The sequence below is a fragment of the Macaca thibetana genome, chromosome 14 (assembly GCF_024542745.1).
Source record: "Macaca thibetana thibetana isolate TM-01 chromosome 14, ASM2454274v1, whole genome shotgun sequence".
Classification (NCBI taxonomy): domain Eukaryota; kingdom Metazoa; phylum Chordata; class Mammalia; order Primates; family Cercopithecidae; genus Macaca; species Macaca thibetana.
Genome location: NC_065591.1, coordinates 124,723,211 through 124,737,119, shown reverse-complemented (window position 1 = coordinate 124,737,119; position 13,909 = coordinate 124,723,211). Strand labels below are relative to the sequence as shown.

The 13,909-nt window shown below is 35.5% G+C and overlaps 1 protein-coding gene across 3 annotated transcripts in view; it reads left to right on the top strand.

Moving 5' to 3' along the window:
* The window catches only part of OPCML (opioid binding protein/cell adhesion molecule like), a 1,153,441-nt gene that overhangs the window by 112,031 nt on the left and 1,027,501 nt on the right, over positions 1-13,909 (top strand). The window lies entirely within an intron of this gene.

Genomic DNA, 13,909 nt, shown 5'->3' with positions numbered 1-13,909 from the left:
TCAACATTTCCACCTAGCTGTCTAAATGAGCAGGCTAGATGTGTCGTAGTCCAAATTAAATTCCTGATCTTTCTAAGGCCACTTTTTGTGAGGTCATCTCAACTCAGCTAATGAAACTTACATCCTTCAGGTGCTCAGACCAAACATTTAGGAGTCACCCTTGACCCTTCTCTTTTTCTCATACTTCACTTTCACGCCTTCAGTAAATCCTGTTGACTCTACTTTCTGCAAAATCTTCCATACCATCTGCACTGCTACTTTGTTCATCATATCTTGGCTAGATTTTAGCAGTAGCCTTCCACTGGTCTTCCCAATTTTAGTCTTGTTTCTTTACAGCCTATTTTTAACCAAGAAACTGGAGTGATCATTTAAAAATGGAAATCAGATCCTGCCATGCCTCTGTCCCGTGACTTCCAATGGCTTGCCGTCTCACTTGGAGTAAAAAGTGAAAAAGACTATATGATCCAATCCCCAGCCCACCACAGTCCCTCTCTGGTCCCATTTCCTGCTATTTCCCTGCCTCAGTTACTACAGCAAGAGGAGGATTTGGTCTCCTTCATCTCTCTTGAACACATCAACTGGTTCCCGCCTCAGTGGCTTTGCAGTTGCTGTTCTCTCCTGGAAAGCTCTGTCCCAAGATATATGGGTGGGTAACTCCTTCATCTTTTAAAAATCTTTGATCAAAATTACCCTCCTGGTGAGGGCTTCCTCATTATCCTCTTTGAAATTGTATTCTTCCCTCCCTCCTTCCATTCCCTTTCCATACCCACTACATTACTCTTATCGTTCTTGTATACATCAGATTCTAATTCTACTCACATTTCATCTCTTTGCACTGATCCTTCTGTCAATTATTGAACTCCTATCATCTGATCGAATCACTAAGATTTTGTTAAACATATTTCATGTCTGGTGTAGAAGGCCTTTCTTATTATTCTTCCTTTATAAAATTCCCTTAGTTATTCTTGGCTTTTTATGCCAGCTTAACTTTAAAAGTACTTCATCATGTTTCCAAAGAAGAAAAGTCAAATTGATTTTTTTATTGGAATTTCATAATACAGGGACATTCATGTGCAAAGAATTAATATCTTTATATCATTCACTCTTCCTTTCCCAGAATGTGGTATGCTTCTTCCTTTATTGAAGCCCATTTTCTTTTTGACATCGGTTTTGTAATTGTATATTTTCTATAGTTCTTACATGTGTCTTATTTAAGTTAATCCTACATGTTGTAGTCTATGCTTTTTTTCCTGCTTTGTTCTATTGTTGCTATTTTATTCCATTATGTAGTTTCAAAAGATTATTTTCAAATAGCTATTTTTTCAAATTTCTATCTATCAGCAACATTGTTCAACTATCTCATTACTGGCAGTAGATTTTCAGTTTATTCCTTGGGTTTTTGAAGTAGACATAATGATAATTCTATCCCCTTTTCATCATGCTACAATGCCTTGCCTAAAACTTCTGCAGAGTATTGAATAATAGTAGTAGTCACTAGCCTGTTGGTCTTCCTCTCCTTGTTCACACTGCTGGTTTAAAGTGGATGTCTTTGTCATATTAAGAAAGTATCCTTACATTCCTGATTTACAACGTACTTTTTTGAAAAAATAAGAAAAAGTTGAGAAGTTTGTCTTGTGCTTTTTGTTTCCATCAGTTGAGCTAATATTACCTATTAATTTGATTAATAGATTTTCCAATATTAAACTAAATAAACAGTTGCAGTGGGTGGTTTTTTAAAGACATACTCTTGAATTTAATTTATTAACGTTTAAATGAGGATTTTGCATCTATGTTCGTAACTGTGTCTGTTCTATAGTTTTCATCTTGGTACTATCTTTTATCCAGTGTTGGAATGGGCACTTCTATGAAATAAATTAGGAAGCAATTTGTCTTCTTCCAGGATAGAAGGCAGAATGTGAGTATAATCATGTATGTAGAGGTGTGGACTTACATATAAATGCACATAGATATTTTCATGGAGAGTATACACTGCTAAGAAATTTGACAGAATTTATTGTTAAAAACGACCTGGTTCCGAAGCCCCAAAACTTTTTTGATAGTTTATTGATTGTCTTTCTCATGATTGTTGGTGTATTTTGGTGTTCTACCACTTTAGAAAAAATCTTGAGAGTTTTTTGTGGTTTTCCAGTAAATCGCCTATTTCTATTTAATTTTCAAATGATAAATGGAATTGTATGTAGCATTTTCTTATGATTTAAAGAATATTTTCTAAATCTGTTCATTACCATTTCTAGTTCTGCTCATTTTTATTTTTTCTATTTATCTTGTTAGTTTTCAGGAAACTTGCTTAATTGATATTAATTTTTTCTTTCTAACAGTGAAGAGTTTAAGATTTGTTTACTACCATTTTGATAAGTTTTTTTTTTTTTTTTTTTTGTCCCCCCACAAAAATGGCTTCTATTTTAGTTTGCCTTTGATCCCATATTAATTTAGGAAGGTGATTTTTAATTTCTTGCTTATTAAGTTTTTGTTATTGTGTTTAAATTACTATTCTTATTTTTCTATTCTTATTGTAATGTGGTCAAAAAATGTGATCAGTGTGATTTCTACTGCTAAGAATTTATTGATGCTTTTTTTGTGATATGGTAGATTAGGTTTTATAAGGTCCATGGTCACTTGAAAATAAGGTACTTCTCTAATGTAGTGAAGGCAAGTTTTTAAATTTAGCCTGTCAATTACGTTATCAAGTTATCTATATCCTTATATTCATTGGAGGTCTATCTTATATTTGAGAGTGTTAAAGTCTCCCATAATAGTACTACTGCTAATTTTGCCTCATACTGCCAACAGTTTGTTCGCTTTACTTTCTATACTGATTTTTATATTTTTTAATAATGGTTCTTGAAAATTACCTGTTCATTAACAGATATACCTATTTTCACTGTCATATTTGGCATCTATAAAGTTCCCTCACACTTTGAATTCACTTTGACTCATTATTTCTAACCTTGCTTTCTGTTATGTTTTTGGAGAATGTGAACATGGCAGCCTCCAGTGTTGACTCATTCTGAGTCTCTTCCTCTTTCTACCATGTGTGAGGGAGAGACCAGGGAGTATCCCCATCTAACAGAGAAGTCACCATTGGCATCTGCTCTCTTGCTGTGTTTCTTTCCTGATAACAGCATTTGCTGAGCACATTTGTGGAAGGAGGACTTTGGCCTCCTTGCGTGGTTTTCAGGTTTGTGTCGGCATCGGGGGCCTGGAGCAGAGGAGGAGAGGGGGTGCAGCTTTCTCTTTCCTTCTGAGCCCATCCAACTGCACCTTCACTGTTTTACCATGAATGCATCTTCAACCTTACCAATGCGCAGAAGTTGCTCCCAGATTCTAGCATAGAGAGACAGAATAGAAAAAATAGAGTATCTCTGCGTCTACTTTTGGGAAGTTGTTGTATGTGTATTTTTTTCCTTTTTTTCCTGCAGTATCTCAACAAACATTTTTGTAGAAAGTTGATAGAGATAACATCAGGAGCTGCTAGTTTGGTTAAAAAAAATCTGCTACTGAAATGTTTCCAAAAAGATGTGGTATATTCAGTCAGCACTGTATTTTAAGAACTCTTATCTGGTCTGAGTGTAACAGAGTGCTCAACTAAGATAATTTCAGCTGTCCAAGAGATGTTGTCAGTCTCTGGTTTTGGGAATGGAACAAGAAGTAAGTAGACAGAGATGCATTATGAAGACAGAATCTATACTATGGAAAATAAGTGGATTTGTATATATGTATAAAGGTGTGAACTGGGACTTGGGTGGAAAGAACAAAAGTATGTGAGGAGTCTAAATCAATGCTCAACTTCCTAGCACAAATTAACGAAAATATTTGCCACATTGCCAGAGGGAGAGCACTTTCTTAAAAGAAAATAATTATTGTTATACAGGAAAAGGCCTTTATTTTATTTTTAACAAATGCATAGGTAAGAAGTAAAATGCAGTGTGAAAATGAATTAAAGATGAAAAATATTAAAAATAGTTAAATCAAGGAGATGAATGTATTAGTGTTTACTATTCTCTATTTTGTTATGTACAGAAAATTTTATAATAAGCATTTTAGGAAAGGGAAAAAAATCACCCAGGTTGGGACCTACCGTCTTGAGGTGCTGTAGACCCCTACTCCATGTGATAATACAGAGGTAGCCCTGAAGACGCAGGACTAGACCTCCCCTGACCAAACTGGGAGGTGTCTCTGTTGTTGGGTGTTGTAAGGATAGAAGTTGTTGGAGCTATTACATGCTAAGGCAGAGTTCTTAGCATAAAGCCACTTTCTAAATATGTAACATTTGGCAATTTGAATAACAGTGCTCAACTAACAGGGCTGTTGTAGGGATGGAATGCTATAACTAAGATAAAGCCCTGGATCACAGAAGTGCTCAACAGATGCTGCCATCTTTCACTACTGTGGAAGGGCAGTGGACCTCCAGCACCCCAAGGAGACCATGAAATAGCCTGTGGGTCAAGCAAAGCCAAGTGTATTGCTTCCTGTGATACGGAAGACCACTGCCTTTTTAGCACTGTCTGAAAAGGAAGGATAAAGATGGGATATTTATGTGATTTGGAGGGGTCTGGTTTAAGGTAGGTGTTTCTGTGAGGAGGTCTGATTGGGACTGGGCCAAAGTTGTGATATAATAGTTCAGGATTGGTGGACTCAGGTGAGGATTTTGGAGCAAACCTCAGAGTAAACAACTGGATGATTCCAGCTGAACAATCTATCCTTCTAAGAAGGAAGCTATTTACTCTGATGAAGAGATGTGGAGTAGTCAATTATCGAGATCAATGAATTTTCAAAGTTATTTCCAACTGAATCTTCTGGGTCAAGAATTTCCTGGAATAGTCATGTCATGTTAACACAGAGTATCAGATAGGAAAATCATGCTTTATGGACTATAAGCTGTTTGGCTGTAGATAATTTCAGCTCATAGGGGAGATTATAGTGTAGATTGTTTCTGTTTTGTTTTAGTATTTGTGGCATATTGCTACCTCTGCAGCAGATGCACACATTGTTTTGTAAAGTTTAATTAAGCTTATCATTCATTTCGCAATATGTATTAAAGACCTTAAAATAATCTTTTAACTAGTAGTTTTATTATCAGCAATCAGTCATTCAGAATCATCAAAGACAGGAACAAAAGATGAACAAAGATGTTTATCACAGCATTTTTAGAATAGAAAATACAAGGTAAACAAAGTGACTTTAAATGGGCAAACAGAAAATAAATTATGATTTAGCCACAGAATGGGACACTGTGTGTAACTAGGACAAATTGTGTTTTTTAGAAATAGTTAATGATGTGGAAAAACTCTCTCCAAATTAAGTGAAACTAGGACATAAAACTGTATAAAATTATAGTACCTATGACTAAATGGAAATATTGCAAAATTTTATAAGTGGTTATATCAGGGTTATAAGATTACAGGCTAATTTCATCTTTTCTTGTTGTTTTTCTGTATTTTCTACAAACATTTAAAGTAAACTTTCTTCTTATCAGAAAATAAACACCATTTTAATAATAATGATACAATGATTGGAAGGGTGGTGGAGATGCCCTCCAAGGAGAAAAGGAGCTTGTTTGTGTTTGTTCCTGCAGCAAATGATGCAATTGAGGCAGGAAGCCCAAGCAAAGGGTCCTCTTCAAACAGGGAGACTTGGTTGGGGTTCACTCTGGTTCCGAACAACGAATCCTCTCTCATGTTAATAAGGATTAGCAGGTTACAATATAGGAAATGGCTCTTGCCATCAGAAAAACTGAGTATCTCTGTGTTAGCTCATTTGCGTTGCTATTAAGGAATATCTGATCCTGGGTAATTCATAAATAACAGAGGTTTAATTAGCTCATGGTTATACAGGGTGTACGAGAAGCGTGGTGTTGGCATCTGCTTGACTTCTGGTGAGGATCTCAGAAAGCTTCCAATCATGGCAGAAGGCAAAGGAGAGCCAGTGTGTCACATGGTGAAAGAGGGAGCCAAATAGAGGGGGTGGAGGTGCCACACTGTTTTAAACAACAGGCTCTCTCATGAACTCATTACCACTCATCACTGTGGAGAGCACGCCAAGACATTTAGGAGGGGTCTGTCCCCATGATCCAAACGCTTCCCACCAGACCCCACCTCCAACACTGGGAGTCAACATGCACCTTGGAGGGGACAAACATCCAAACTATATCAATCTTTCAGGATGCTTGCACCATAAATAACACTGAGAATTCCACAACCACTCCGCAAAGGTGTTTATTCCTCTTTGGTTCATCATCGCTTCCTGTCTTTAACAGATCTGCTTTTCCAAGGAATTTCCAAGGAATCCCAACTACTAAAGGAGTCCTTTGAGGACTTCTCATTAGGACTTCTTTTCTCCATTTTGGGAGCTTCTATGACCACTTGTTGCCAGGAGCCTAACAGGGTCCAGAGAATTTCAGTGATTTGCCTGCAGATGCATTGTAGGCAGAGCTCTCTGGGTTATCTCCTATCTAGGGAAAGAAGCTTGGAGTTACTGTCCACTCTCAGTTATCTGCAGCTAGCTCACATGACCAACAGATGCCCATTGTCAGGTGGAAATCCCTCAGAACTTCATTCTTTCTGCCTAAAATTCCAATTGCTAAAACTGAAGACAAGAATAAGATAGAAAAACTCTAGAATGAGGCAATTAAAATGATCAAAGGGATGATTGAGTACTGAATAATAAAGTTAAAATTCTTCAGGATGTAAAGATAAATTCTGAAAGAGCATGAATGGTTATAAGATCATGAAAGGCAAATAGAAGCCCATTTCTCAATTCTGGAGAACACATTTGAGAGTATAAGTTGAAATCTAAAGGAAGTAAGAGGAAGAGTAGAGGTTCCTTGGATGGCACAGTGGAGAAGGAAGAAGGAAGTAAGGCACTTTGTACACACTGTCTCATTATATGACATGCCATTGGAGCATTTTGTTCTAGTCCCAGTTCTGCTACCTGCTATTTTCTGGTGATATTGAATGAGATTCTTCATTCTAAGCCTCAGATTTCTTAGATGTAGAATCAGGATTTTAATTATTTGGATTTGACAATACTTTCTGATTCAAAAAGCTTTCGTTTTATTTTGTAATACAAAAATCATAAATACTTTATTATTAATACATTATTTTTGAAATGTTATACAGACTGGAAATATGAGAAAGTTTGAGAGTGTTTGTATATATTTCCTGGTGACATAATAATTATTAAAAGGAAATTAGTGGCTGGGATCAGTGGCTCACACCTGTAATCCCAACTACTCAGGAGGCTGTGGTAGCAGAATTGCTTGAGCCCAGGAGTTTGAGGAGCCATGTTCGCAGCACTGCACTCCAGCCTGGGCGGTAGAGCAAGACCTTGTCTCTAAAAACGGAAATGAGTGGTTCCTAGCAAGATGCTCAACTAACATGGCTAAGGCTTACTCTCCCAGGACTCCTCTCCGCAGTGATAGAGAGGTGGGGCAAGGGTTTGAACTGGCATTTATATATATATATATAATGTCTTTGGCCTGAGAAAAAAATGGCCTAGTATGGCATTAAAGAAAAACCTAGAAAAAGAACTATGGAATTCTTGCCCCATATCTTCGTGTTTAATGGTGAGTCCCACAACACACTTATGAAAACTCAGATCCCTGGTACAGGATCTCTCAGGTATGAAACCAGTGAACGTCTAAAGCCCTTTGTTTGCAGGGAGTGAACAATACAACAACAACAAAAACCCAAACTTATCCCCAAGGTTATGAATTATAATCCAAGTTATCTCTTCCAATAACAAAAAGTGAAGTTGGCCAGGTGTGGTGGCTCATGCCTGTAATCTGAGCACTTTGGGAGGCTGAGGCAGGTGGATCATGAGGGCAGGAGTTCAAAACCAGCCTGGCCAAGATGGTGAAACCCCATCTCTAGTAAAAATACAAAAAATTTAGCTGGGCGTGGTGGTGGGTGCCTGAAATACCAGTTACTAGGGAGGCTGAGGCAGAGAATTGCTTGAACCCGGGAGGTAGGGATTGCAGTGAGCCGAGATTGCACCACTGCACTCAACAGAGTGAGACTCCATCTCAAAAAAAAAAAAGTGAAGTCCTGCCTGAAGAATTGTTTTGTGCGGTGCTGAGTGGCTGACTGCACTTTCCTGGTTCCTGACCTCCACCTCCCCTTGTCCCCAGAGCGTTTGAGGCTGAAAGCATGAGTCCGGCCTTTCAGAGTGAGCTCTGCCTGGCTGTGTAGCCAAACTCCCAGAAGAAAACAAACTTACAAGACTTTTGAAAAGTATGAGTATTTCAAAGGAAATATAAAATGGCAAAACTATAGATTCCAAAGACAAAAACTACTAAAACAGCTGGGGTAAAAAATTAAAATTAGTTTGAAAAACAAACAAAACAGATAGAGGAAGATAGCAATTTGACTCAAGAACAAGGAAACATAAAAAAGATCCAAGAAGAATATTGAGTATGAAGACTATAATACTCAAATTAAAAAACACAATAGATGGGATAAATAGAATGAACACATCTGAGAGACCAATTAATTCATTGTAACACCATATTGAGTACATCTTCAACATGACAGAAGAGAAGAAAAACAATGGAAGATATATATTTTAAAGCTGAGAAATGTGAAGGATAGAGATAGACATACTAGTATCTGAAAAATGGAGATCTCAGAAGGACAGAATTGTTTTAACAATATGAGAAGATATTTAAAATATATTTCTATGAATTGAAAAATAGATTATACATAGAAAATGTTCAAAGAATGCAAAAGGGAAAGGAAAAACCTACATCTGGAAACATAATACAATTTGAGAACACTAAGTCAGAGAAAAATTCAAAAGCTTACAGAGAAAAAAGACTAAACATCAAATTAATAGTAGATTCTTCCATAGAAACAATGGATGCAAAAAAAGCACTTAAAACTTTAAAGCTTAGATATGGGCACATTTTTACTTACATATGAGGGAGGGCATAAGAAAAATATTCTTACGAGATCTCAGAACTTTTGTCAGAATCTCAATTGATTAATTAAATGATTTTATGAAATATTGAAATAATAGGCAAGGCTCTGGGAGTTCTTACAAGAGCTACATGAAATAAAGGTGGTCAAATACCTTGTTCAGATTTTTTGTTTTAGTTTAAAATAGGAAGGTAAAATAGTAGAGGAACTAGATGGAGGTCTAGACCTGGACTATTTAATATGATATGCACTAGCCATTTGAAATGTAGCTATTCTGAATTAAAATTGCTAACTGTGTAAAGTACATACCAGAGTTCAAAAAGCTGTTATAAAAAACATACACTTTTCACTAAATTTTTATATTAACTGCATATTGAAATGATATATTGAATTTTTTAGTTAAAATACACAATTAAAATTAATTTTGTTTGTTTTTACTTTCTTTAATGTGTTCACTAGAAAATTTAAAATTTCACATGTAGCTTACATTTGTGGTTTTAATTTTAATTGGAAGGTACTGATACAGATGATCCTTCCATGATGGAAGTTAGAAAAGGGGGCCCTAAAGTTCTAGTCTTATCACGTCTAATCTTGTGGCTCTGAAAACAAACAAAATAAAAAACTAAAGATAAAAAGTCACATAGGAAACGTAGAAAATGGCAAATCATAAATTAATGTGACAAAATCAAGAATTAAAATAAATATAAATGGACTTATTTCATATTGGAAGATGAATTTTGATAGATTTGATTAAAAGATACAGATGTAGACTCTGTAAGAGAGGTAAAATAGCACAGATATGAGAAAGTTAAAAGTAAAGAATGAGAAATGGATGTGTCAGGCAAATACTAATTAAATGAGCTGAAATTCTTATATTAATGTCAGATAAAATTTAAGACCAAAAAAATTTGTCAGTATTAGAGATGCAATAGGTCATTATATAAAAATAAGTCTGACAAATAGTTCAATTTATTCAAAATATATTGCAATTTTAATCTCATGTATGAGATTAAAAACATGTATGAGAAATATACATGAATGAGAAATAAACATGTACATTATATATGTGTTATATATATATTATATATACAATAGAATAGCTTCAGAATGCATAAAGAAAAAGTGATAGAACTGTAGGGAAAATCTACCACCATAGTGAGAGATATCAACACACGTCTCTTGATAATTGACAGATCAAGCAGCAAGGTTAAAGGACACCAAGCAATATATTTAAGAAGCCTGACCTAGTTGTTTCATATAGAGTTCTACACCCGATAAACAGAAATGGTAGGTTTTTCTCAACCACACATAAAATATAAAACATGATCATGTATATTTGTCCATAAAATGCCTCAACTAATTCCAACAATAGGTATTATACAGACTATGATCTTTCACAGTAGTATTAATTTGAAAGCTAATGCCAAAAAGAGAAATTATAAAATACCTGCATGTGTAGACACTAAAAACATATTGATAAATATATATTTTATTATGATATAAATTATTATGAAAATTTGAATATAATATCTAGAATTAAATAATAATAAAAATCCTGCATATCAAAACTTGTAGGATTAGCAAAAGCGGTGCTTCAAAAACTTTATAGGCTTAAAGAATCTATAAATAAGAGAGAGGTTACAAACCCTCAAAAAAATGAGCTAATTTTTCAGCTTAAGAAACTAGAAAAGGAATGATAGAATAAGCCTACAGGACTCTGTAACTGCTTGTGATCAATTAGTTGTAAACATCATTGCACTTGTACCAGCTCCTACATGGTTTTGTAGACAAGTCCTATTAAGAACTTATAGGACAAATTATTCCAATATTCCAATTTTACATAAACTTTTCTGAAAGTACAAAATAAATGAAATTTTCTCCAACTCTTTTTAAAAGGAAAATATTACTCTGTTACTAAAACCAGATTAAAAAAAGACAAAAATAAATAAACTACAAAGGAAAATTACTGCTTCATTTTACCCTGGGATATAGAAGCAAAATTTCTAAACAATATTAACAAATTGAGTTTTTCAGTGTATTTGAAAAGAAAAATCATACTATCCCATGATCAAATTGTTTACTTTTTCTAGGTATTCAATAATTATTTATTATTAGAAAATTCATGATATAATGTATCACATTGGCAGAGTAAAAGACAAAAAGCTACATGAATATCTCAGTAGATATATAAAAGGTGTTGAATAAAATGTAATACCCATTGATAATTATGAAAAAAATACTATTAGGAAATTAGGAATATTTGAGAGCATCTTAAACCTGGTAAAGAGTGTATTAGGGTTTTGCAGAGAAACAGAACCAGTAAAATGTGTGTGTGTTTATGTGCGTGTGTGTGTGTGTGTGTGTGTGTATTTATGATTTATTATAAGACTTAAGAAACTAGAAAAGGAAATAATAGGCTCATGCAATTATGGAGTCTAGAAAGTTCAAAATCTACAGGATGGGCCAGCAGGCTTGAAAACCAGGAAGAGCTCATGTTGCACATGAAGTCTGAAGAATTAGCTCTTGCTCAGGGGAGATTTATCTTTTTGTTCTATTCAGGCTTTCAATTGATTGGCCGAGGCCCACCCACATTATGGAGAGAAATATGCTTTACTCAAAGTCCACCAGTTTAAATGTTAATGTCTTCCAAAACACCCTTACAGAAACACCGTGAGTAGTGTTTGACTAAATATCTGAGGGCCTTTTGGCTAGGCTGACACAAAATTAACCATCAGGAAAGAGATAAAACAAACAGACTAAAAAACTTAGGAAAGAATATCATATCAAATGGAAAATGTAAGAAGCATTTGGTTTAAAATTTGGTTGAGATCAAAAAGTTGACTATCAGCACACATGTCCAAAATTGTGTTTACAGTCCTATTCAGTACAATGAAACAAGAATAAAAAAATTAGAAGCGTATGAATTAGAAATGAGGAAATCCTTGCAGATGACTTAATTATTTACATAGAAAAAACAAAATAGTAGGCAAATTATTATAAATGTATGCATCTGTTGCGGGTGTGTGTGGGGTGGGGGTTGGAAGAATGACCGGGTATAAATACAGAATATAAAATGTCAGCTGCCCTTTTATACACCAGTAGCTAACAACTAGAAAACACAGTGAAAAAGAATACATCATTTACAATAGTATCAGAGAATACCAAGTACCTATAAATGAATCTGTCAAAAGATGTGCAAGATCTCCATAAAATTATTTTATCTAGAAATATTAAAGAAGACTTAAATGCCTGACAAAAATACACTATATTTATGAATGAAAAGGTGTATTATATAAATATCAATTCTCAAATGCACCTAGACATTGAGTCAATACAATTCAATCAGAATGTCAGCAGGTTATTTAATGAATCTTAGTAAGATTTTTCTAAAAATCTGTATATTTGAATAAAGGACACAATAGAAAAAGATGAACTATAATGAGACACTTGCCCTACCAAATATCAGGATTCATTAAAAAGGCGTGATAATTAAAACAATGTGCTACTGGCAGAGGGATAGACAGATTAACTGATGGGATTGAATAGAACGTCCCACCACAGACCCGTGCATACATAAAACTTTCATGTAAGACAGACATGACATGTCAGATCAATTAAACAATTAAAATTACAATACTGGATATTGACCAGGCATGGTGGCTCACGCCTGTAATCCTAGACTTTGGGAGGCAGAGGTGAGCAGATCACCTGAAGTCAGAAGTTCGTGGCCAGCCTGGCCAACGTAGTGCAACCCTCTCTACTAAAACTACAAAAAATTAGCGGGCTGTGGTGGTGGTCACCCGTAATCCCAGCTACTAGGGAGGCTGAGGCAGGAGAATCGCTTGAACCTGGGAGGTGGAGGTTGCAGTGAGCCAAGATTGCGCCACTGCACTCCAGCCTAGGTGACAAGAGTAAGACTCCATCTCAAAAACAAAACAAAACAAAACAAAACTGGATATTGACAAGGAAAAAATACAAAGTGAGATTTCTACCTCACATGATAAACAAAAATCAACTTTAGATGGATTAAGAACTTATATAAAAAGATAAAACCTTGTTAATAGAAAATATGAGTGAATATGTTCTGAACTACAGGGCACTTTTTTTTTTAAGACACAGAAAACAGTTTTTTTTTTTTTTTTTTTTTTTTGAGATGGAGTCTCGCTCTGTTGCCCAGGCTGGAGTGCAGTGGCCGGATCTCAGCTCACTGCAAGCTCCGCCTCCCGGGTTTACGCCATTCTCCTGCCTCAGCCTCCCGAGTAGCTGGGACTACAGGCGCCGCCACCTCGCCCGGCTAGTTTTTTGTATTTTTTAGTAGAGACGGGGTTTCACCGTGTTAGCCAGGACGGTCTCGATTTCCCGACCTCGTGATCCGCCCGTCTCGGCCTCCCAAAGTGCTGGGATTACAGGCGTGAGCCACCGCACCCAGCCCACAGAAAACATTTCTATAATAATATTGTAAATTTAACTCAGTTATTTCAGTCCCTAGTTTTATACCCAAGCAAAATTGATGCACTTGCACAATAAACAAAATATTCATGTGGGTTTAAAGTAGTACCGTTCACAATTGCAGAGCTAGGGAGCAACTCAAATGCCCATCATCACGTGAATGGCTGAACAAACTATGGCTTATTCACAAAATGGAAGAAGCAGTCAAAACAAATATGGTAGACAAAATCAATGACTTTTAGTAATATAATAAATTCCAAATTATAATGTATATTGTATGCCCTAAAATCATATGAAAAAGATGCAATGACATGATTAGCATGGGATTCAGGATGTGGTGTCTTTGGCTACTGGTGGATAAGGGTATGGGACTGGGAGTATCCCACAGTCACACATCAATTATTGGAAAGGTCCTGTCTTTTATTTTGAGTAATGGGTTCATGTGTGCTTACTATATTATTAGAAATAAGTGTCTCATGTTCTTGATTAGTCAATCATGACAATTTAGCCCTTCTGCTTAATTC